Raw genomic sequence first — 26,739 nt, 5'->3', positions numbered from 1 at the left:
TGGTTGTGTGTGTGTGTGGTTGTGTGTGTGTGTGGTTGTGTGTGTGTGTGTGTGTGTGTGTGTGTGTGTGTGGGGGGGGGGGATTGTGTGTGTGTGTGTGTGTGGGGGATTGTGTGTGTGGGGGGGATTGTGTGTGTGTGTGTGGGGGGGGATTGTGTGTGTGTGTGTGGGGGGGATTGTGTGTGTGTGTGTGTGGGATTGTGTGTGTATTTGTGTGGGATTGTGAGAGTGATAGATTGAGTGATTGCGTGCGTGTGATTGAGCGATTGCGTGCGTGTGATTGAGCGATTGCGTGCGTGTGATTGAGCGATTGCGTGCGTGTGATTGAGCGATTGCGTGCGTGTGATTGAGCGATTGCGTGCGTGTGATTGAGCGATTGCGTGCGTGTGATTGAGCGATTGCGTGCGTGTGATTGAGCGATTGCGTGCGTGTGATTGAGCGATTGCGTGCGTGTGATTGAGCGATTGCGTGCGTGTGATTGAGCGATTGCGTGCGTGTGATTGAGCGATTGCGTGCGTGTGATTGAGCGATTGCGTGCGTGTGATTGAGCGATTGCGTGCGTGTGATTGAGCGATTGCGTGCGTGTGATTGAGCGATTGCGTGCGTGTGATTGAGCGATTGCGTGTGTGGGGGGGATTACGATTGTGTGTGTGAGATCAGGGCCGCCAACAGAAATCATGGGGCCCAGGACAAATGAAAGGAGCAGACCCCCTTTCCCCAACCCATAGCGCACCTACCACATAAATATTTTTTTAGCGCGCAACTTTTACTTAACCCCCCCATTACATACTAAAACACACCCCACACCCCCAATACATCTAAAAATACCCCACTCCCCCCAATACATCTACAAATATACCCCACTCCCCCCCCCCCCCCCAATACATATACAAATCAGTCTTGCCTTGAGTATTATCACTGGTCAGGCCGGTGGCTGCAGGGGGGAGGGCGGTGTGGTGGTGGGGCCCCGACAGCTGGCGGAACTGCCGGGGGCCGGTGGGTGGCGGTAGCCCGGCGGCTGGAGGGACTGCGGGGGGCTGGCGGTGGCAAGGGCCCGGCTGCAGGTCACAGCAGTTGCTGCCGGTCCTGGCCCGCTGCAGGCACCTCTCAGTCCCACAATGGCTGCTCGTGTGTGCGCCGGGCCTCCCTCTCACGCCGGCGAGGCGGAAGTTTAGCCCAGCTGACTTCCGCCGCTGCCGAGTTTTATTATTGGGGTTGTATTTTTATATGTATTGGGGGGTGTATTTTTATATGTATTGGGGGGTGTGGGTGTATTTTTATATGTATTGGGGGGTGTGGGTGTATTTTTATATGTATTGGGGGTGTATTTTTATATGTATTGGGGGGTGTGGGTGTATTTTTATATGTATTGGGGGTTAAGTAAAAGTTGTACGCTAAAATTAGTTTTTCCGTGGTAAGTACTCCATGGGTTGGGGGGGAGGGGGCCTGCACCTTTCATTTGTTCTGGGCCCCATGATTTCTGTTTGCGGCTCTGATTATGCGTGTGTGTGTGTGTGTCAAGTGTCTTTTTAAAGCTTCCAGCGACTGAGCTCCAGATTAGAACCAACACTAACACCACCCTAACTCCTGTAACTAGTTTTAAATACCTGGGCATATGGTTTGACTCCCACTTAACATTTGGGATGCACATTGATGCCCTGACATCCAAGACCTATGCCAAACTATGTGTACTTTACAGGAACAAATCCTCCCTAAGTCTCCTGGTCAGAAAGCGTATCGCACAGCAGATGCTAATGCCAATTATTGACTATGGAGACATAGTATATGGCTCGGCACCTCAAATCCACCTTAGCAAACTAAACACCCTCTACAACTCAATTTGTCGTTTTGTTCTCCAATGCAACTATAACACACATCACTGCGAAATGCTCAAAGAACTAGATTGGTCATCACTCGAGTCTAGGCGCAAAGTTTATCTTTCCTGTCTTGCCTTCAAATTCTTTATGGGCAAGCTACCCAGCTACCTGAACAAGCTCCTCACCCCTACCACATGCAGCACCTGTCATCTGAGATCAGACTACAAAAGACTGTTCATGGTCCCAAGGCTCAACAAAGTATCCGGCCGTTCCTCCTTCTCTTACCGTGCACCCCAAAACTGGAACAACCTACCAGAGACTCTCACATCCACCACCAGTCTAAGTTCTTTCAAATCTAAGGCTGTCACACACTTTAATCTGGTCTGTAACTGTTTCATACGCCCATAATATAAATTATCTTTAACTGTGCATGCAATCTCTTGTATATAATGTATACCCTGCTCATTATGCAACTGTATTTGTAAACATGTATTATTTGTCTTAACCCTGTGCCCAGGACATACTTGAAAACGAGAGGTAACTCAATGTATTACTTCCTGGTAAAATATTTTATAAATAAATAAATAAGTGAAACACTATATGAACAACTTTAAAATAGTAAATTCTCCCGTAATTTAAAGTAAAAGTACAGTAAATTCAGCATACAAACAGAAATTACAACTCCTCTCCATTTCAACCTTCCCCCTTGCTCTTATCCCCACCCCCCTGCCTTCTGTCACTCCCCTTGTAGCTACAGACGTCTCCCAAACTCAAATTACAACTTTCGCTTGGGCTACGGAGACGGGAGACGTCATCCGTAGCCGTAGCAGTCACTATAAGCGCAGCCTTAGCCGGGATGCCTTCTGAATAGGAGATTCCTGTTAGCCATCTGGGCTAGTTCACACCCCGAGTCCCCCTCCCTGCCTGGGAGACGCTAGGTAAAAAGGGGAGAACACATATGTTAAGCAGCCACGGTGGCAATGTCGCACAGGCTCTGTATTAACCGGAAATCCCTATAGTGCCCTCTCTGCAAACTGTGGGAAAGTTGGGGATTGGTGAATGGGAAAATTCCCACGAGAGGGATTGGGTGGGTATGTTGGAGATATGATCTCAGACCCTATGTACATGCCCCCTGAGCTATCCCCGTTGTCTTTTCGTCTTTGTTCTACAAAGTGAACGAATTTCCACTTTGCTTCTACAAGCGGATGAGAGCAGCAGCAACGATTCCTGAACGCAACGAGCTAATTACAACGGAACCAAGGACACGACTTTGCTTCAGGATTTTGTTAGTGCTGGGGGTTATCTAACGAACCCCAATGGACCAGAACGAACTTTGACAAATTCACGGACCAGAACGAATTTTGACAAATTCACGGACTTATTGGGCTGGAACTGCGCGCCCCTTGCCAAAGGACACGCATTTTAAAAGACAATATTCCGGGTTTTGTTTTACTTCTGGACATTCTATCCAGTTCTCTCCCTCAGTAAGTGTATATTCTAAGATTGTCGTGTGTCTGTCTAGTAAGGAAATAAATGTCAGTTTATTTTGCTCAACTTGTGTGCTCAATCTCGTACCCCAAAATATAAAATTGTTGATCAGGTCAGTCCACCGTGACACCACATCCATGGGGGAGGAAGGATTCGAGGCGTGGAAAGAACACACCCTTAAAGTGCTGGAAGAATGGTCCTGCACAGAGGCAGTGAAAAGGCAGAGGATCATGGAGTCTGCGTCCCCTAGCATCCACGATGGTGAGCATGCACCAGGATCGTATACACACACACACACACACACACACACACACACACACACACACACACACACACACACACACACACACACACACACCACTGCATTAAAAAAAAAAAACTCCAATACATCTAAAAGAGTCCAATCCATTAAAAAATAAAATACATATAAAAAGAACAACCCTCCCCAATACTTATAAAAAAATACTCCCAAGCCCCCGAATACATATAAAAATACAGACTTGCCTTGGGTCAAACCGGGCCCAGTGTCCGCTGGCTGGGGGGGCCGGAAGCTGGGCCAAGCTTACTTCCGGCACGCCGACGTCAGAGCACCATCGCTCGGCGGCGTCAGAGAGAAAGAGGAAAGGTCCTGCAAGCAGCTGAGAGCCGGTGGCCCGGCCGCAACTGGCAGCGCCTGGTCTGAGGTCGGGGAAAATTTGCAGCACCGGCCAGCCCCCCCAGCCAGCGGGACCGGGATACCAGCCCCAGTTGTCCCCAACTCTCACCAGACCTGATAACGTCCCTTCCTTATTGAGTGGTGCTGAGGTGAATCAGTAGAGGTTAAGCCCTGCCCCCCTTCCATCTGGAGACAGCAACACCTGGCTGGGATATTAATACTAAGGGGGAAAGCTTCTGGAACTCAGATCCCAGGAGGAGTTGAAGAGGGATCTTCGTTTGAATAATGCATACAAGTTCCTATGTTTAGGATGCAGGGGAGCGCAAACTTTTGAAGCTGTGCCCCACTGCCTGGCCTCGCGCCCTCTCCTACCTGCCAGCTGCGTCAAATGACGCTCCGGGGTCACGTGACCCGAAACGTCATTTGACGCCGGTGATATCACATGACACCAGGCATTTAATTTAAATGCCTTGGGAAGGAGTGCGGGACCTCTGCAACCGCCTGCACCCCCCCCCCCCAAGCAAATCTCCCAGCCCCCAGTTTGCACACCGCTGGGATAGGGTAAGGATTCACTTGTTTCTTTCTAGTTAGGGAAAGTACCCTCTTAGATAGCATCCCCCAGAGGTGATCACTTAGTCCTGGGGTGTGCAAACTGGGGGGCACAGCGGTTGCAGAGGCCCCTCGCTCTTCCCCAAAGCATTTAAATTAAATGTTGGGGGATCACGTGAGGCCTCTGCAACTTCCCTTACCTTGTCTGTCTTCAGCGCCGTGTCGCTGGCGTCAAATGGCGCTGCGGGGTCCTGTGATAAGCTAAGGCGAGGGCGTAAGCAGGGTGGGGAGAGCAGGCAGGAGGGCGCAGATTGAAACATTTGCGCAGAGAGGCCTCCCCAAGCCAAGATACACTGTATATAATAAATGAGAGTGTGTCCAACAGATAAATAAGCTGCTGTTTGAATGAATAAAGTTCCTGGCACCCATCATTGTTTACCACCACCCAGCCTGCACCCCGAATAAGGTAATGCATCCTGAGGGCAATAATACAGACACTGATGTAAAGAGCTGAGCAGAAAGGGTTACACTAGCGCATTAAAAAAAGAAAAGAACTATTTGTTCCAAGCCGAAACATAATTGTTATACTGTTACATAAAAAGAATATGAAGCATCTCTGATTGTAAATAAACATTGTGAAAGCAAAGCACAATTGTGCCCTTGGCAATGCGGTGTGCTACCAATAAGTTTTTCCTTCAAGCAAAATATTATAATTATATCACCTTAGCATAACTCAGTATTCAAGTGAGACACACACACACACACACATGTGTTTTGGCTCTCATTTACCTGCCCTTTGTAATGAGATAAAATAAACTAATCTTTTGTATGTGTAAAGTAAATAACCAATATGCCTTTTAAATGTACTTTGCAGAGCTAACATTTCACAAACCATTCACAATCTCTAAACTTATTTTGTCTTGCCACTGGTGACAATACAAATGTTAAAATAGTAATGAGTCATCCAATAATGCACAAATTATAAAAAATAAAATGGGTATTTGTACACTAAGGCATGTATGATGGTAAGCGTGTGCGTGCGTCAATGAGACATACCCTATGACAGTGTATCTAGTACAGACGCATGCATACGGTAGTGCGTGTTGGCGCGGCAGCTGTGTGGGCAACAAAGAAATTTGTCTTTTCCAGTGGCTGCCGTGCCACTGTGAGCCAATCAATCACAGTGAGGCCTACCCTTGTGACATCATGGCCACACCACCTAGTCACGCGCGGCATAATTTCGCCTATGTGCACAAAACGCGAGTGCCACATCATGCGCGCACGCACGTGCTTGCTATAATACATGCCTAAGGCTTTGCCTATAGTGCCGCCGACGGCGAAACGATGGTGACATCACCCATCACAGAAAGTTATGTTTCGCCGGTCGGCCGCATCACAGGATTCCTGCAATTTGATTTGTTCAGGGGCCATCACGTGACGCGATGCCCCTTAAAAAATCAAATTTTGCCGGCGGCGGGTTTTCACAACGGCGGCGTTGCTCGTCGCGTGCACTATAAGCCACACGGCGGCAATGCTTTTTTTGGGGGGCGAATTCACGTCGCCGTCACTAGAAGCACAGCCTTAGGCTAAGGCCCCGCTCCCTCCGTCAGCGCGCCCGCACTGCAGACAGGCGGGGCGCTGACAGACACAGACCGCGATATGCGGTCTGTAGGGAGCCGGAGCCGGAGCGGGAGGTGGGCAGGAGTGGGAGGTTTGACAGGGAGGGGGGCGTGGCTTGAGAGGAGGGACCCGCTACTCTCCCCCCCTCCCTCCACGGCTCGGCTGGAGCTGCTGATTGAAGGTAAGTAAAGCAACACACACACACACACACGTAGGCACTCATACACACGCACGCAGGCACACACACACACACGCACGCAGGCACACACACACACACGCAGGCACTCATACACAGGCACACACATACACAAACACAGACAGAGGCAGGCACTCACGCACTCAGGCACACACATACACGCAGGCACACACACACACACACACACACACACAGGCAGGCACTCGCACTCAGGCACACACATACACGCAGGCACTCTCTCACACACACACACACACACACACAGGCAGGCACTCACGCACACACACACACACAGACAGGCACTCACGCTGCTTTCCCCCCACACTCCTCCCCGCTCCCCGAAGCCTCTCCTCCCCCCGAAGCCTCCCCTCCTCATTGGCTCACAGCCACACCACGTGACGCGTCAACGCTAGGGATCACCATTCTCTTGTATCCTGTAGCGGCTGACGCGTCACAGCGTGTAGTAAGCTGTGCAGCCAGGGGGGACCGGGACCGGCTCGGGAGGATTCCCCTGCTGGTGGGGAACTCGCGTGTGGCCGCCCGCACCGCCGGGCGCACCGGGTACCAGGCCTTAGTCAGAAAAGCTAAGCTTCATCGGGTCAAAGGTACCAAGACCTGATGAAAGTAAAAGGTCAGCTTATCGATACAAACTTCACTTCAGTAGCAAAAATCCCGTGCGCCTGGTCACCTAAAATTTCTCCCTTGGCACCTATGTTGTGCGCAGTGCTGACTGACCTGTCAGTCACCACCGCTTTGTGAATAGCGCGGGTGAGGGGAGGTGGAGGAGAGCAGGAGGTGGTAGAGGCATGCAAAGGCAGGTGGCGGATTGCTCCAGTACTCTGCCCGCCGCTGCTCTCGATGCACACTGTGGAGGGGGAGGAGTGTGCGCGCTGGAGTCAGTGTGTGAGTGAGAGTGAGAGACAGCGGGTTGGGGGAGAGAGGATAGCTGGGACGCCATCCTCCAGCACTTAAAATGCTGGCTCCCAATTATTTTATATTTTTGTCCACCACCTACATATATACCGATAGATATATAGATATACAGTATATAGCAAATGGAAATATTACTGTATGCTCATTTGCATGTCTTAGACAGGTCTGCAACCCTGCCTTTCACCATTATCATCCAGCAGATAGATAGAGAGAGAGAGATATATAGATATATATTTGATTGACTAATACAGCTGCATTTTCAGTTACTACATTATTTTGTCCCAAGCTAAAATCAGAAACATTTGTGTTAACATTAAATAAGCTCACCACCAACTGAAAGGACTCACTAATATACAATATATTGGGAGTAACAAAACAAAAAAATAATTCGAGAAAATGTAGCACTTGGGCTAGGATTTACCAAGCACCAATTTGAGGTATCGCACCCCGATCCACAGTACACGATTCAATTGATTTGAGTCAGGGTGCAATGCTTCGGCGCATGGTGACACTCCCTTAAAGCCTTAGGCCTCGGCCAAGGTTCTGGCGGGCGGGCGGAGGTGCGGGTGCTTTCCCTGCCCTTAGACAGCGCACCGTCCGGGGGCGTGTCGGCGGGCGGGCCAGTGACGTCACGGAGCTGGTTCGCCCTCATTGGGCGAACCGCTCACGTGACCGCCCCTGCGCTCCGGCAAGCGCTTGATTTTAACATTTCCTAAAGACCTACGCTTCCACGTGCTTGCGGAAGCGTAGGCGCGCCCCTACTAAAGCCGCTCTCATTGCGGCTGTAGGGGCTCACTGGTAAGTACCAGCGCGCCTCAGCGCGTAAGCGCTTACCATGCACGAGGCCTTAGGCTGTGTTTATAGTGGAGAGTGGCTGTGATCTCCAGCGCTGATGCTTGCTGATGCTCACCTCTCGCTTACCAAGCGGCTGCTTTTCATGTTCTTGTCCATCAGACAGAGCGTGTGCTCTGGTAGGCGGGGCTTGTGGGGCGGAGGCGGGACGGGAGGCGGGACAGGGATCTGTGAGATGGATATGTATGCATGTATAATATATATAGATATATCCAAAATATATATATCATATACAAAAATATACAAAATATATATATCTATATCCTTTAATATATATCCCCTATATCCATGGATATTTATATATATACTAGCTGATGTACCCGTCGTTGCCCGGGATGTAAATGTGACAATTTTTATAAGTGACAGTGTAAGGTTATGAGAATAATTTTGTGTAAAGGTTGTTGAATAAATAGTAAAAGACATATGCAATGAATGTTAGAATAATTTTTTCAACCAAAGGCATATGTTTTGTTGAAGTGAGGATGCAAGTGATGTACGTATTGTTAGTGATAGTTGCAAGTCATGTTTCACTGATTGTTTAAGGTGCATCGTCCGACGGTTTTGTTGCTGTGGCGCTTAGTGTAAGTGTTGGCTAATGTGTAGTCCAATATATTGCCGAGGTACGCGTGTGTGTATGTATGTTGTTTCAAAGTGATGGTATGAGAGTATGAGATAGTGAAGGTGGCGGCCGTAGCATGAGTTGTGTGTGCTGGCGAGTAGTGCAGGGGTGTTGCAGATATTGAGCGTAGTAACATAGCGTAATTGTGATGTGTAGAGTGCGTAGTCAGTGCATGTTGTAATGTGTGAAGAGATGTTTTTCTGTGTGAGTGTAAAGTGAATGTGTGCAGGCATGTGTATACACATAATGAAGTGATGAGTAAATGTTAGAAACATGGCAAGACAATGGATGCTGTCAGTTGTGAAGAGCCCAGGCACGTTGTACAGTGGCGTGCGCTATGCCGTGTGCGCGAGTGGATTTATAGTTTGCTGAGGTTCTTGCGCCTTTTCTATATAAGTTGCGCTTCCGTGCACGGCAGGGAGAGCGGAGGCGACAGGCAGGGTGTAAGAGGAATAAATTAATATTTTAGCGGTGCTTCGTGTGGCGCAATGTCTGTGTGTGTGTGTGTGTGTGTGTGTGTGTGTGTGTGATGGTTAAATAAATGCACAGATCCCCCCTCCCCCCCCCCCAAAAAAAGTTTTTATTTTTTGTTGTACTGTAAAAATGCGTACTTCCACTCCCTTTACACTTAGACTTGCAGTCACACAACATATACACACATCTAGACGCGCATATATTTACCTGCAACTCCCGGCTCTATATACATGTTAAGCATGTGTCACGTGGGCGCACGTTTGCATAGGAACAATAGATAGCATAGGTATTTTTGTGTGTTAGTTGTTGTGTGTGTGGGTGGGTGTATGAGTGAGTGTCCCAGCATGATATACATAAGTGGCTGAAGTTGTTTGTGTAGTAGGTCGTGAAACGTCATGTCAGCATAGTTAGATGACTGTTCTTACCTGGTAGTGGCAGTGATGTGGTGTGAGGTGTCGCCTTGGAGTGGTGGCTGCAGCGTCTGTTAGTGGAGTGACCGGAGGGAGGGGGGTTGGTGGGGGCGAGGTGAGGATGGCGCCGAGGAGCAGCGGGTGGGAGTGGAGTTACCGGAGGGTGGGGGGTTTGTGGTGGGGGAGAGGTGAGGCCTGCGCCGAGGAGCGGCGGAGGTGTGCGAGGGGTGAGGAGTGTGGGTTCGCCAAGTTGTTCTACTTAGGTTCCAACTGCAAGTGAGATGGTCCTTGCAATGTGAGGGGTGGGGTGAGGGGTGGGGTGCGCCATGGCCAATGACACAGGGGGAACAAAGGGCCAATCACACAGGGGGAAGACATACACACAAACATTATTTGAGACATATACATATACACACACACACACACACACACACATATATACATATACACACACACAGTCTTCGACAAATCACCCAAAAATCTACTCGCCCAACCAAAAAAATCTACTCGCCACCTAGCCCCGCCCCCAGCCTGCCATTAGTCCCGCCCCTAGCCCCACCCCCACTTTTAAAAAAAAAGACGTAAATTGCTACTAGGAAGTGAGTGTGTGACTAGTCGGGTGGGCGAGTGAGTGTGTGACTAGTCGGGTGGGCGAGTGAGTGTGTGACTAGTCGGGTGGGCGAGTGAGTGTGTGACTAGTCGGGTGGGCGAGTGAGTGTGTGACTAGTCGGGTGGGCGAGTGAGTGTGTGACTAGTCGGGTGGGCGAGTGAGTGTGTGACTAGTCGGGTGGGCGAGAGTGTGTGACTAGTCGGGTGGCGAGTGAGTGTGTGACTAGTCGGGTGGGCGAGTGAGTGTGTGACTAGTCGGGTGGGCGAGTGAGTGTGTGACTAGTCGGGTGGGCGAGTGAGTGTGTGACTAGTCGGGTGAGTGTGTGACTAGTCGGGTGAGTGTGTGACTAGTCGGGTGAGTGTGTGACTAGTCGGGTGAGTGTGTGACTAGTCGGGTGAGTGTGTGACTAGTCGGGTGAGTGTGTGACTAGTCGGGTGAGTGTGTGACTAGTCGGGTGAGTGTGTGACTAGTCGGGTGAGTGTGTGACTAGTCGGGTGAGTGTGTGACTAGTCGGGTGAGTGTGTGACTAGTCGGGTGAGTGTGTGACTAGTCGGGTGAGTGTGTGACTAGTCGGGTGAGTGTGTGACTAGTCGGGTGAGTGTGTGACTAGTCGGGTGAGTGTGTGACTAGTCGGGTGAGTGTGTGACTAGTCGGGTGAGTGTGTGACTAGTCGGGTGAGTGTGTGACTAGTCGGGTGAGTGTGTGACTAGTCGGGTGAGAGGGTGAGTAGTGGGTGAGAGGGCGAGTAGGGGGTGAGAGGGTGAGTAGGGGGTGGGAGGGTGAGTAGGGGGTGGGAGGGTGACGGTGGGAGGGTAGTAGGGTGACTAGGTGGGAGGGTGACTAGGTGGGAGGGTGAGTAGGTGGGAGGGTGAGTAGGTGGGAGGGTGGGGGGTGGGGGGGTGAGTAGGTTTTGACTAGGTGGGAGGGTGACTAGGTGGGAGGGTGACTAGGTTGGAGGGTGACTAGGTGGGAGGGTGACTAGGTGGGAGGGTGACTAGGTGGAAGGGTGACTAGGTGGGAGGTTGGGAGGGTGACTGGGTGGGTGAGTAGGTGGGAGGGTGTGAGGGTGACTAGGTGGGAGGGTGACTAGCTGGAAGGGTGACTAGGTGGGAGGTTGGGAGGGTGACTGGGTGGGTGAGTAGGTGGGAGGGTGTGAGGGTGAGTAGGTGGGAGGGTGACTAGGTGGGAGGGTGGGAGGGTGACTAGGTGGGAGGGTGACTAGGTGGGGGGGTGAGTAGGTGGGGGGGTGAGTAGGTGGGGGGGTGAGTAGGTGGGAGGGTGGGGGGTTGAGTAGGTGGGAGGGTGGGGGGGTGAGTAGGTTGTGAGTAGGTGGGAGGGTGAGTAGGTGGGGGGGTGAGTAGGTGGGGGGGTGAGTAGGTGGGAGGGTGGGGGGGTGAGTAGGTGGGGGGGGTGAGTAGGTGGGAGGGTGAGTAGGTGGGGGGGTGAGTAGGTGGGGGGGTGAGTAGGTGGGAGGGTGGGGGGGTGAGTAGGTGGGGGGGGTGAGTAGGTGGGAGGGTGAGTAGGTGGGGGGGTGAGTAGGTGGGGGGGTGAGTAGGTGGGGGGGTGAGTAGGTGGGGGAAGTGAGTAGGTGGGGTGGGGGGTGAGTAGGTGGGGGGAGTGAGTGAGTGGGGGGAGGGTGAGGAGCGTGGGGGGGAGTGAGTGAGTGGGGGGGAGGGGGATCAGCGTGGGGGGAGGGTGAGGAGCGTGGGGGGAGGGTGAGGAGCGTGGGGGGAGGGTGAGGAGCGTGGGGGGAGGGTGAGGAGCGTGGGGGGAGGGTGAGGAGCGTGGGGGGAGGGTGAGGAGCGTGGGGGGAGGGTGAGGAGCGTGGGGGGAGGGTGAGGAGCGTGGGGGGAGGTGGAGGAGCGTGGGGGGAGGGTGAGGAGCGTGGGGGGAGGGTGAGGAGTGTGGGGGGAGGGTGAGGGGAGGGTGAGGAGGGTGGGGGGAGGGTGAGGAGGGTGAGGAGGGTGGGGAGGGTGAGGAGGGTGAGGAGGGTGGGGGGAGGGTGAGGAGGGTGGGGGGAGGGTGAGGAGGGTGGGGGGAGGGTGAGGAGGGTGGGGGGAGGGTGAGGAGGGTGGGGGGAGGGTGAGGAGGGTACGCAGCGGCCTTTTTTTTTTTTTTTTTTTTTAATTAGCGCAACCGCGGAGGGAACGGGGAGCGGAGAGAATAATGGGCGCTCTCGGGTGTAAGATAATTTTTGTGCTGCGCTCTGATTGGAGGCTGTGCGGTTACGTGACCGCACCTCCTCTCCAGCAAGCACAGAAACACAGATTTGCCTGTAGCTGGAAGCTGAGCGAGGTTCCGCAAGCGTGAGCAAGCAAGCGGAAGCTTTCACTCAGGTCTCGGCCAGGGTTCCTGTTGGCGTGCGGGGGCGTGTCAGGGGCGGGCCAGTGACGTCACGGAGTTGGTTCGCCTTCATTGGGCGAACCGCTCACGTGACCGGCCCTGCGCTCCGGCGAGCGCTGAAATTTAAAATTCTGCTAAGACCTACGCTTCCGCACGCTTGCGACAAGCATAGGCGAGCCCCTACTAAAGCCGCTCATTGCGGCTGTAGGGGCTCACAGGTAAGTACAAGTGCGCCTCAGCACGGGTCAGTGCTTCGCGCTGACCATGCCCGAGGCCTTAGAATGGCACCATAACATATAATGGGTCTCTGAATATATGTAAGCGCGCCTAAGCAAGCACTACGCCACTATAAACACAGCCTAATCCATCATTTTTTTCCCCCTCTCAATTGTAAGTATGTTAACCTTATCAAATTTAAGCTCAGAGCATATACCTTATCCTAATGAAAGGCCTTGATGCCAAAAGCATTCATTATTTGCACTACTCTTACATTAGGAGATTACTAGTTAGAACCTTTTTTTCCATTTTGGAACATGGTAAAACACGACACGTACATTGTTGGCTACGAGAATCCTAGCTAAAGAACAAATAACAATAACTCGGAAGCTATAAAATCTGGCACACAGTCTTTAATTCATATGAAGCTTTGAGACTATACAAAGAAACCTGAGGTTACGCTGCAAATACAGTGTATGTTTCTTACTCTTTTTATATTTGCTCAAAAGTTGGCTTAAGAACCAGTACCACTCATGCCATATACTAAATATATTTCAGAAAATGAATCTTTATATATATTTCTTGTTTTTGTTATTGCCTTTAAGCTTTATATATGCCAGACGTTACACTTACATGGACTGTGTTATGCCGATCACACGGTTATATTAATAAAAATATTGTTTTTAGCTACCCTTTTGGGGATAAAATGTATCCAAAAAAAGAACATGCAGCACTAGCACTGTATGATTATGCAGAGCAGCTATACTGGATATGCACAGTTTACTACACCTTTTTAACCCCATCGCTGCAGGAAATCAGCCACTCACATAGTCACAATTAATCACCACAGAGAGTCAAACTGCAATCAACCCACCCTGCTCAACAATAATAACCACTAAGAAATAACAAGAATACGTCCCTAAATAGGGGATTTCATTGTCACAGAGCACAATAAAAGTATTCAGGTAAATACAAATATAAAAGTAGCATGAAGGTTTGAGTTGGAGATATAGGTATATATTTTTTTCGTATTGGAATTGGTTAATCATATATGCAGCAGCTACGACTCAAGAGATTTCTCCAGCTCCAGCTGCTCTATTTCCTTTATAACATTCCCTGGCTTTGTGACCAAGTATAAACACTCATTTACATGATTGCTCACTGTTTAATTGGTGATTGTTTTAGCACTGATAATTCACTTTTGAGAAACACACACCTTTTGTGGCACATCTCTCACTGGATGTGGCCATGATGACGTTGGCTGCAACAGTTTGGGTCTCTACTAAATACAACTTTAATTTTACCTTTTTAGTTCATTAATGTCTTGCATTCGTTTGTCATTAAATGACTAAAGCTACAACTATTAGAGCTTTAAAAATAAAGTGTAATCTGCTTTGCTAGGTAACACCGCCATGGCTGGTTATATGAGAAATTGAAAATTAAAACCTATACAGGAAAATCGATTTTCAATATTCATAAAGGTGCAACTAACAGCTTGCATACAAATGACCCCATTTGTCCAATGGGTAAGAAAAAAAGGTAAACAAATACCAAGGTCAATCTGATTGGCTGTCAGCATTGGTCATGTGTTTGATTTTCCATCATTAACGTAAACAGCCGTATCATTTCCCAGGTGCAGACTGCAGGCACTATAACAAATGTGTGGATATATTGAACTTTCACCTTCTCCACAGCCTTACACCTGGGGACCATATTACATAGCTTACCAAGCAACTGTAATCATTTGAATTATTCACGTGACCCCAATATTTTCTTGTTTTTGAGATGCACGAAGACCTGGAGTATCGAGACACTCTACTTATTGTATATATTTTGTGCATGCAAAATGTAGAAACAATGGCAACTCTTGTCTTGCTTAGTCCAGTGGTTTTCAAACATCTCATCAGGGCCCTCAACCTGACCAGGTTCCTAAAGCAACTACCCAACCATCTAAATCATATGCAAGTTTGGTGCAGCCACCTATGCTCAAAAGCATTACATATTCCTAAAACCTGGGGTGAGGTTTAAGCATCACTGGCTTAATAAACACAAGTTTTAAGACATGAAGAGGTTAAGAAACTGCAACTAAATGCAAACAATGTATTCCAAACCTCTCCAGCTTTACAGATTCTACATGAGATGCAGTCTTCTGCATCAATAATGTTATTTTAGGTTGCCACGTTGAAGGTTCAGTATGTCGTTTAAAAACATAGGTCGATCGTACACTTTTCCCCAACTCATGAGTGAGCTCCAGCTGGCATTGTAAGATAAGAGGTACGGTTCATATCTTCGTTTGGCATTTTGCAGCATGTACTACTGTACCATAATGAAGTCTAGAATACTAACCGTTCTGAGATTAAAAACCACTCTTAAAAGCAGTGCTATTTTTTTTACAACTTTGCATAACACATTCCGCAACTAGGAGTTTACCATAGCAACCTCAGAGACTGAGCCATTACATGACACAATACAGTGTAAAAGTCACAACGTAAGCACCCTATCAGCAATGTACACAACATTACCATATTTGTTCTACGAATGTCATCAGTAAGGATGGATCGTGAGATAGAAATATGATAGAAGGCGGCAAAGTTTATACACAAGAACGTAAAGAGTACAATTACAGAAAGTAGAAGAAACTTAGCCAGCAGCTTTAAATAATAACTACCTTCAATTCATTATAAAACATAAACAAATCTTAAAGCAGCAATACCTTTATTTTTGAAACGCCGCTTTAATTTCTATTGCAAACCAATTTATATTTTGTTGAGTTTATTAAGATCCAGGTGTACTTTGTTCAAATACAGCAGTAAATTAGGAATATGGCATCTTATGGCAACGTGTTTTTCTTCCTGAACAGATGGTGACAACACAAAGCAGCAGCGCCCTCTGCTAGAACATGTTTATGCAAGTCTTACGGAAACCAATAGCACCCACGAATTTCTAATATCCGATGCTTACTAGACCTGCTTAACATCTCCAGTGCCAGGCAAACTTTTGAAACACTTCATGCCACTCTGACACTAAACAAGTTACGACACTCACTTTTCAAAAGAAGCCCACAGTCACAATAAAGTGAATTAACCTTTCCATCAATCGTGTCGTTTTTAATGGGCTTTGGTATACAAAAATGGAGTTACAAAGAAAAGCGTAGATTTACTGTGGATCACACGGAATGTCAACCTCTTGTTTGGTTCAATGTAACCATGGCTGTATGCACTGACCCATATTAACAAACCACAGTCAGTTACTGTAGATGAGCGCATACAATCGTTGTTACATTGGATTCAGAGATGGTGATAAATCAGAGCTATAGTGCCTCCTGGAAGATACTGACAAAGTGACATAAGTGAAAGGTAACCAATATTGAAGTAGTGCGTTCCTTTCTTTGTATGTAAGCTCTATTTCTTTGTTATAGTAAAACTCCGGACATACTTGTATAAATATAAAATACATAACTTTAACATGTAAAATGTGGATTCCCCACTTATGGGTTGAACAGAACAGTAATTAGCATTTACACATCCATGGTAACCTTCAGACATGTTTATTCTCCTTAACTATATCGTCAAGGAAAAAGGTTGGTTGAAAATTAGAAAAAAATATTTTTACTTTCCCCTTTTGAAAAATGTTTATATTGGCTCCTTACTAAACACCATCACATTTTTTTTTTTCATAGTTATTGTGACTGCCACTTATTACAAAACAATATGAACATCTGATGTATACTGGATTTTAAATTTAAATCAGTAAAAAGCTTAAAAAAAATGCAATGAAAGATTGTTCTGTGATTTAAATACACAGAGCACACAAAATCTCAAGCTAAAATACCATCTCTGGCAGGATCTGCACTTCTTTATTTACAGTGCAGTAACAAACAATAGTTCATCCTTCTCTAAATCATATTAAAGCTCTCTGCCAATATTGTCAACAGCAAAAGGTAAACACAGGCGTATTAGGTCTTATGTGCTAGGATTTTTAAACTAAAAAATGGTAAAGCAGTTGAAGGGGCGGGTTTCTACAAAGCAAGCTATTTTTTCTTTTTTTATAAACAATTGTCAATGTAATCAGCATCATCAGAAAGATTACTATTAATGTAAAAATGTCCCCAATTTGCTTCTCTCGTAAATTTGAGTAAGTTATTCCCTGCTGGACAGCTTAATTATAATTGTATCTGGTCGTAACCATTATCAGCATTAAAACTAAACTATCATGCCATAATCAGCCAAACAAAAACATAGAAGTCTGAAACAACAACTTACCTGTATACATATAACATGTTAACAAACACATGTAAAAACACTGCAAAGCATTTGGTTACCATGGAGACGAGCGACGTTTAACCGTTTGGATGCCCCACAATGTAGTTATGTCATGGGGTCTGGTAATCCAGATGCCACATCACATAGCAGCTATAGCATACTGTATGTTAGGGGTGGACAGCTCCCTGACCTGCTGGTGGCCCTTGAGGACTGTTTTCAGGATATCCCTGCTTCAGCACAGGTGACAACCAGTGTCTTAGTCGAAGATTGCACCACCTGTGCTGAAGCAGGGATATCCTCAAAACCTGCCCTGTTGGTGGCCCTTTAGGAATGGAGTTGTCCATCCCTGGCACATTTGCTTGTTTTTCTGGAGGAGATCCGGTTCTGCGTTCTCGTTGCATGAGGCAGAACGGGAGAGGACCTCTTTCACTGCATCATAAGTGTTACCGTGATCACGATGTGCTGGGGGGGCTGTGGCCTTTCTGTGACTACTTATACTCTACTTTTGCCTGATTTGTTTAAAAATGGTGTAAATTACCTTCATTTTACCTAGTAAAAGACCACTGCCATCAGTTCACTTTGTTCCCAGGAGACACTAGCATTTAAGAAAAGTAACTCAAATTCATTAATACAGCCCAAACCAGTTATAGCGCGATCCACTAAAAACACGGATCCGCTTATAACGCGGCTTGAGCGTGGCTCCCGTTTTCATAGCCAAGCAGAACATCTCCTACATTTCTGGATCTTGCTGCCGGTAACGCCCCCCCCTCCCCCCGGCATCATATGACCCCGCTGGTCAGGTGATGTCACGTCGCCATGGCAATGCGACATCACCCTGCTGGGTCATTTGACGCTGGAGCCGAGAGAGATGGGGGGGGCGGCGCGCACCTGCAGCAAGATCCAGAAAGGTAGGAGATCTTCTGCTTCTTGGCTATGATTTGTACAGGGTTCACCTGTAATACACATATGGGTACAGAATGATTCACAAAGAACGTCCAGTCAGAAAAACACAAGATTATGGTCAAATAAATCATTTATTTGGCCGAAAATTATATCATATACATAGCATGTTTAAGTGGGGTGGGAGAGAATTGTCATGTTGCAGTGCATACCACATTATGTAGTAGGGGTGGTATACATTACAATTCAACTTAATTTTCAATTGTTTTTGTGTTCTGCCTAATACACTAAAAAATGCTGGTATGTCAAAAGTTAAGATAAGGAAATGCTACCAAATAAATCACCTACATTTACCAAATAATTTATAAACGCTATTTTGTGGAATTTAAGAAAAAGCATCAAATCAAAACCGCTTAAAAAGCTGTCACTGTTCTGCTTGGAAGAATTGCACCTTTAAACATGACATTTCTGTAATGGCTGATCAAAGTAATTTGTATTAAAAACTAGTTGTTCGAGTTATCCAATGCCAAAGTAAACTTGTAATTAAGTCATGGCTTCAAAATCGGTGCATTTCGAGGGGAGTTGCTGCCCAAAAGAGCTTAAAATACACCTTTGGTGCCTGAGGCACAAAGTACACTTTGCCCAACAGAGAAAAAGCCACGGAGGTGCTTCCTCAAATGTCTCACAGCCTTTTACAGCTTGTTGCCATGTACTCACACTTCATATATTAAAGTCTGTATGTATGCAAACTAGCATATATTCATTTTTTTTGCTTCCTGTTCCCTTCACAGCATCTCCATACAGGTATTAACATGCTGCAGCTTTTCCTACCAGAGAGAAAATATATGCTAGAGAAGAGACCCGCTCCATTTACATTATTACTTATTTTTTCTCCATGACCGGGGAGAAGCCTCATAGCATATTGAATGAATAATGAACACCAGCAATAGCATCTGCTGGCAAAACTGCATGGAAATAGTGAGGAATTTAAAAAAATAAAAAAATAAATAAAAAGGGATTGTAAAAACACCTGCTTTCAGCTTACAAGGAAGGATGGGGGGAGGGGTGCGAAGCTAAACAGCATGGGGACTGATCTACTTGAACTACGTAATTAACTTATTGCAATATTTATATAGCATCGGCAATGTACACAGTGCTTTACAACACAGGTACACAGAATTTAAATTATAGCAACATGATATAGCATCAGATTTAAAAACAGAGGCTCCAAAGAGCTTACAATCTACTTGGTACATAGGGCAATGTAAACAAAAATGGTGTGTGTGTGTTTGTGTATATACAGTAAAAGCATTAGGAATATCCTTGCATAGCAACAGCTTAGTTCAAAGATACAGGTAAGTCACCATCTCCCTGTTTCAGACATAAAATAATTTCAATTTTGGAAGCTACATGCATTCCCAACAACCTTGACAATCCATAATACCCGTTATGCATCTACAGTTAAAAATAGACCAGTTTGTAACTGCGCACGATTATATGCTGGTCACTCATTGGTTTTCGAAATAATCTTGGTTGTCAAATATGTCACAACTACTGATTATTGACCTAGTAATCAAATTGCAAGCATTCCAACCTGCAAAGTATAAACTTTTCTTCAGTACCAATAGGTCTACTAGAACATGTGGCTTATTTTTGGAGAAAATCCTAGTAATTAGCTATGTAGACACCACTTCCAAATGTGCATTACCATTAAGCAACATACAAAGAAATAAGTAATTATCACCTTCCACACAAAAACTGTGTGCGCGCGAGAATGTGTGCGCGCGCGCGAGATGGAGAGACACACAAAAAGCTTGGCTAATAACACGGTACAGATACGTGTGTGTGTGTGTGTGTGTGTGTGTGTGTGTGTGTGTGTGTGTGTGTGTGTGTGTGTGTGTGTGTGTGTGTGTGTTACACAAAATTACACAAAAAGCTACTCGCCCCCTTGGCCTGCCCCAATTAAAATAATTGAATAATTTCCTAATAAGAAAAATTCTGCGTCTCTCCTCACCATTCTTTTCCCATTTTATTTTCTCAAAACAGTCTGCCACATCTGTAGTGGCACAAATCTACAACTGTGTGGGTGTGTGTGTGTGTGTTTTCTCTCTCTCCTGCCTCAATCTCCCATCCTCTCCCCCCACCCGCTCCAGACACACCCACACACTTAACACAGACGAACCGGGAGATCGTGAGGAGCAGCTATAGAGCTCTGCAGCGCCACCTGCTGCCTAGAAGCTGCAGCCGGCATCCTCCTCCGATCTCCTCTTACCCACCCAAACCGACACCGGCTCCTTAAAAAACGGGACGTCTGAGGCGCATGCGCGATGGTGAAGTGGATGGCTGCTTAAACCTTGAGCTCCTTCCACCGCCACGCTGTTAAAGCAAAAATATCCACTTTCCAGCACGACAATAAACCCCAAAATACTCTACATAAGTCAGGGAACTGATAGAGATGGCGCCACAACCCAGCAAGGGGGGGAAAAAATACCGGGGACTTGCGCAAATACCTCAGCAGATCCGCAGCAAAGGGCATCGGCGCCGAAATGGCGACGGGCTCCGCCACGGGCTCGGACTCCGACCGGGACGAGGAGGGGATAGAGGAGCCTGAGCAGCTACCAGTCAGACGCTGCGATTTTGATAGACTATACAATGATATGAAATCGCTCTTCTGCGCGGAGATAGCGGAGCTCCGCAAGGAAGTCCAGGGACTGGGGGAGCGCACGGGAGCCCTCGAGGAAAAAATGGCGGCTTCCTCAAAAGCAATAAAAAAAACGGAGAAGAGATCCTCACATCTGCAAACTCAAATTACGGAACTAGCCGAGCGGCAGGAGGACGCAGAAAATAGGGATCGCCGCAATAATATAAGGATCCGCGGCATCCCTGAGGAGGTCACTGAAGTGGAGGGATTTGTCTCCCAGTGGATGGCGACCCTGCTCCCCAATACTCCAGTGGCTGAGCTCCTGATGGACCGCTGCCATCGTGCGGTCAGGAACAGACCCATGGCAAATGAACAGCCAAGGGAAGTCATCGCCAGATTGCACTACTTTCGCACCAGAGAGGCAATCTTCCACAAAACAAGAAGTGAGGGTGCGTGCAAGTTCGAAGAGGCCACCCTCCAACTATTCCAGGACCTCTCTCCCCTAACGCTGGCCAGAAGGAGGAAGCTGCAGCCAGTCACCAAAATACTAAGGGAGAGGGCCATCCGGTACAGATGGACCTTCCCGTTCGGCCTGCTGGTCATTAAGAACGGGAGGGCCATCTCCATGAAGGAGCCCGAGGAAGGAGACGACTTCCTCCATAAACTAGGAGTGAAGGAGAGAGGCAATCTTCCACAAAACAAGAAGTGAGGGTGCGTGCAAGTTCGAAGAGGCCACCCTCCAACTATTCCAGGACCTCTCTCCCCTAACGCTGGCCAGAAGGAGGAAGCTGCAGCCAGTCACCAAAATACAAAGGGAGAGGGCCATCCGATACAGATGGACCTTCCCGTTCGGCCTGCTGGTCATTAAGAACGGGAGAGCCATCTCCATGAAGGAGCCCGAGGAAGGAGACGACTTCCTCCATAAACTAGGAGTGAAGGAGGGCCAGGCCAGGAAGTCTCAAGAGGATCCAGCGCCAGAAGCGGAGTGGCAGAGGGCTGGTACCTCAAACAGAGGCCGCGACAAGTCGCCGACGGAGAAAGAATGAACAGCATAAGGGCTCTGACCCAAATTGTTTAACGCTATTAAGTTGCCGCAGTTGTGGAAAAGTTAAAGTTAAAATGGCGCAATCTCCCTGATCACACAACCTGAACAGCACTGGGCCGCCCCCCGTTTGCAACGAAAATAAAGTTCCCCAGCGGCTCATAAAGGGCCCTATAATGACAACCGAGATGGCAGGATAGTCGGCGAACCTAAAAAAGAAAAAAAAAAGCAGCTGTCTATCACACTTACCTGATCGTACGGGCTCGAGTTGGGAAGCTGACGAGGCAAGATGGCCATGGAACGCAGGAGAGACAAGATGGAGGTGCGTCTGGCCAAGGAAAAACGTGAGTGCAGCAGCGGAAGAAGAAGCCCCTGTGGCGGGGAGACAGCGCGGGAAGACATCCACCCCCGATGCCGTCCGGCGCGAAAATGGCGGAAACCGGAAGGACGTCACCGGATATGGCCAGGCGGCCATCTTGGTAGAGGCACATTGGGACCCGCACCGGAAGTTGACAGCAGCATCAAGGTCCGCGCCATGGAGGCGCGACCCAGACGGAACCAGCAACGTGAAGCCGGGACACATATACACTATTCCAGAGACCCGGGGGCTCAATAGCGTTCACGCAGCATAGTAAGGCTAGCGCACCAACGCGATAGAAGGGCAAGGCTGCCGCGGCACTAGGTTAGGGCGGCGAGAGAGAGAACTATTGTCAGGGGGCCCACCGTGTATAGGCAAGGAACGTATCAGGCGAAAGGCAGGGGGGAAGCGAAGAAGGAAGCAGAGATAGGAAATGGATGAGGGCCACCAGAGAACGATACATAGAACCTAGTGGGCGGAGGGTGAGCAAGCGGCTTAGTCAAGGGAAATACTGAGGAAGAGGAGGGTACCCCAGATAAGTTAAGCTACAGTATACAGATAGCAGACCCAGAGGCCATTGAGGGCACAGGAGGGTAGGAGCAAGTAATCGTCCCTGTAAGAAAAGAAAGACACGACAGAGCCACTAGCCAGAGGCCAGAGAGAGGGTATAAGAGGCTGGGGGCAAGAGGAGGCAGATCAACGCAAGCAGAAAAGAGGGGCCGGCAGCAAACAACTGCGAAAGAGAGACCCCAAGCACAGTGCTAGGGCGCAATTAGGGAGCGCTGAGTTTTTAGAAGCCCAATAAAGTGGATGTTGGTTTTTGTTGTTATTTTATATGTATTGCTCGTGGCGGGAGGGGAGTGGTGGTTCCACGCCCGCCATCGCCATGGGACTCCACATGGGCCAGTTCCCAGGGGGCCCATGAAAGACCCCACTGGACCGGTTGCGCTGGACTCTGTGAGAGGTTTGAAGACCACCCTAACCAGAAGCCGGACCGGAATTCCAGAAGGGGTAAGCAGGGTGGTTACGGGGGTTCATCCCCGGTTGCCCACCAGCAGTTTCATTTGTATATATGTTGTCCTTTCTATGTTCCCCCTGTGTGTATCCCTTTGTTTCTCCCCTGCACAAGTGAAAGAAACAAGCCGGATGAGAAACGACCCGGGACAGAGTGAGAGAAACAGAGAACTCGTCGATCTCCATAAAGGCCCACAGGCAAGAAAAGACCTCAGACACCACAAATGGGTAGGAACATTACAATAATTTCCCATAATGTCAAGGGGTTCAACAGCCCCCATAAGCGGAAAATGGCCATGAATGATTATAAAAAACCAAGACCCCGATATTATTTGACTACAAGAGACGCATTTTTCTAAAGATAGCTCCCCGAAATATATAGACAGAAGGTACCAGCAATAGGTTTCAGCCGCAGCCAATAAAAAGAAAAAAGGCGTAGCAATCCTCATACACAATCGAGTAGCATTAGATATTAAGTTAACCAAGAAAGATAAAAATGGGAGGTTCATCATTGTGGTGGGCGAAATCCATGGGAGACCCATCACACTGACGAACGTCTATGCGCCCAGTGATCAGGCGGACACCTTCATGGACAGATTCTTTACAACTCTGAGCAAAGTGGCACAAGGTGGCGTAGTAATTGGAGGTGATTTTAATCAAACCCTAGATCCAACCACAGATAGATGCACCCTAGGAGTCCACAAACGTCCGAAGGTTAGAGCAGCCTGGGTCCGGGGCCTGTGGGCGAATAGGTTAGTAGACATTTGGCACGAACAACACCCAGGTGAGAAGGAGTTTACATTCTACTCGCACCCACATGACCGTTACAGCAGAATAGACTACCTCTTTGTGTCCAATAGAATGATTTCGCAGATCTCCCACACGGGAATCCATGATATTTCATGGTCAGATCATGCACCAGTAGAGCTGCGGTGCACTGATTTTGGGCTAGACAGACCAGGAGCGACCTGGAAACTCAATGAGTTATTGATCAAAATCCCCGAGATTGAACTAAAAGTAGGGGATAGAATCAGGGACTACTTCCAGGAAAACATAGGTAGTGTATCATCACAATCCACCCTATGGGAGGCCCATAAGGCGACAATGCGAGGTGAGCTCATAGGGATAGCAAGTAGGCGGAAAAAAGAAAAGGACAGTAAGATTAAAAATCTGCAATCGGAATTGGCAGTCCTATCCGCCTTACATAAAAAAGATAAACAGGCTCAGACCCTAAAGGCTTGGCTTGATACAAAAACAAAGCTAAACCTACTGTTGTCCTCCTGAGCTGAGAAGGAGCTGACTTGGTCCAAATGAAAATTCTATGAAAAAGCGAACAAGCCAGATACCCTGCTTGCCAATAAGCTTAGAGATAAATCCCATAACTTTCACATCCAGGCAATTCGGACAAAGAATGGTGACTATACTTCTGACCCCAAACGAATTGTAGAAGAATTTAAAAATTATTATGAGACTCTATGATGGAGCAAAGGTCTCCCATAACGAGACCACCCATACACAACTAAAGACATTCTTGAAATGGGCTAAGTTACCCAGATTGGGCATAGAGGAGAGGGACGTGCTACAGGAAGATTTTACAGGTGAGGAGCTGACAAGAGGTAATTAAGTCACTGAAGCCAGCCAAAGCACCGGGCCCGGATGGCTTCTCTAATCTGTATTACAAAAAATTCCGGAAATTGCTAGTACCCCACCTACTAAACTTGTTCAATTCCTTCTTGGCGGGTGCCCCAATACCTAGCCAGATGCTACAGGCGTCAATCTCGGTGATCCATAAACAAGGGAAGGACCCAGCAGATTGTAAAAGCTATCGACCAATATCGTTGATAAATTCAGACACCAAAATATTTTCCAAATTGTTGGCTAACCGGTTAAACAAAGTAATGCCAAAGCTGGTCCACCCGGATCAGGTAGGGTTCATATGTGGCAGACAGGCGGCAGACAATACTAGACGGATAATAGATCTAATTGATTTGGCTCAAAGAAAAAATATCCTGTCTATGGCACTAAGTCTGGACGCCGAAAAAGCCTTTGATCGGATTGACTGGCCCTACCTGAGAGAGATGCTTGTAGAGTTTGGTATAGGGAGGAGAATGTTGGGTGCAATTCTAGCTCTGTATCGGGAACCGACGGCGAAGGTTAGGCACCAGGGCTTTCCATCGGAAGAATTACGGATAAAGAGTGGCACCAGACAGGGATGTCCCCTGTCCCCACTTATCTTCGCCTTATGCATAGAACCCTTGGCGGCACATATACGCCTCAGCCCAGACATAATAGGAATACAAATCCAAGAGCAGTCACATAAAGTGGCCCTGTATGCAGATGATGTTATCCTAACACTATCAAAGCCCCTTACCTCTCTGCCGAATGGTTTTTAGCTTGTTGGGAGATTTTAATAAGATTTCTGTGTTTAAAATCAATCAGGCCAAGTCAGAAGCACTAAACATAAACTTGCCAAAGGTCACTGAAAAATTAAATCGAATTGAATTTCAATTTCAAATGGCAAGCCTCCTCCATTAAATACCTAGGGGTTAACATTACCAAAAACTATAGCGCCCTATATAACGCCAATTACCCCAGACTTATAAGGACACTGAAGGAAGATCTCAGAAAGTGGTCGGGATATGAAATTTCCTGGATCGGCAGGATCCAGAGCCTTAAGATGAATCTCCTCACCAGAATCCTGTACCTCTTTCAGACCCTCCCAGTACAGGTGATCAGAAATGACATCCTTCGCCTGCAGTCCTCTATGGTGAAATTTGTCTGGGGTAATAAGAAACCACGTATCAAATCTAGTACACTAATTAGGCCAACTATAAGAGGAGGACTGGCGGTACCTTGCTTGATATCGTATTTTAGAGCGGCCCAATTATCCCAAATTATCCAATGGCACCTGCATCCAAGCCTGCGAAGGTGGGTAGAACTAGAAAAAGATTGCTGTGCACCTGTAGCACTACAGGACCTAATTTGGCTGCCAAAAAAGGTAATTAAGACTGTAGGTGTACCACTAGCCGCACTGAGCGGCTCGTTGGCAACTTGGGAGGCTACAAGGTATAGGTGTGCCCTTACAACAAGACATACCTTAATGACCCAGTTTGTGGGGAACCCTGATTTCGCTCCGGGCCTGTCGGACCGGAACCTAGCAATCTGCAAACGAAAGGGCCTCACGAGGCTTTTACATTTGGAGGGTAGAAGCTCTATAAAAACGTTTGAACAAATTAAATCAGAAAACGAATTGCCAAACGCCGAATTTTTTAGATACCTCCAAATTCGAGCATTTTACACTAAAACCTCAAAACGCCCCAGGTGCACAAATTTTGAGCAGCTGTGTTCAAGAGGGACGGGACACCACGGGACTTACTTCTAGGATTTACAGGGAGGTGGTCTGTCCTGGAACAGATGACGTTAAACTTAGCTATAGAACTAAATGGGAGCTGGACTTAGGGGAGACACTAGAAGACGCAGACTGGGACACCATAGTACTGCAGCGGCAAAAAGCTCTATATGCACAACTTTAAAGGAGAATGCATATAAAGTCCTGATGCGGTGGTACGTCACCCCAATGCGATTGGCTAAGTTTGTGAAGGATTACCCCCCATTGAGCCCGAAACAATGTGGGGAACAAGCAGACTTGCTGCACATGCTGTGGAATTGCACCAAGGTGGCCCCACTATGGGAGGATATTAGAAATTGGCTTCAGAGAATTCTCGGAATCGCGGTCCCCT

At 47.7% G+C, this 26,739-nt stretch overlaps 1 protein-coding gene and 1 long non-coding RNA gene across 3 annotated transcripts in view; one reads left to right on the top strand and one right to left on the bottom strand.

Moving 5' to 3' along the window:
• The window catches only part of ERO1B (endoplasmic reticulum oxidoreductase 1 beta), a 100,682-nt gene that overhangs the window by 58,447 nt on the left and 15,496 nt on the right, over positions 1–26,739 (bottom strand). The gene's annotated exons all lie outside the window — the stretch shown is intronic.
• On the top strand, positions 2,619–15,876 carry LOC142493189 (uncharacterized). The gene is made up of 3 exons (XR_012801038.1): positions 2,619–3,301; positions 3,418–3,566; positions 15,643–15,876. It is a non-coding gene; the product is annotated as an uncharacterized LOC142493189 (long non-coding RNA).

Source organism: Ascaphus truei, chromosome 4 (assembly GCF_040206685.1).
Source record: "Ascaphus truei isolate aAscTru1 chromosome 4, aAscTru1.hap1, whole genome shotgun sequence".
NCBI classification, from domain to species: Eukaryota; Metazoa; Chordata; class Amphibia; order Anura; family Ascaphidae; genus Ascaphus; species Ascaphus truei.
This window is presented reverse-complemented; position numbering and strand designations above follow the sequence as displayed.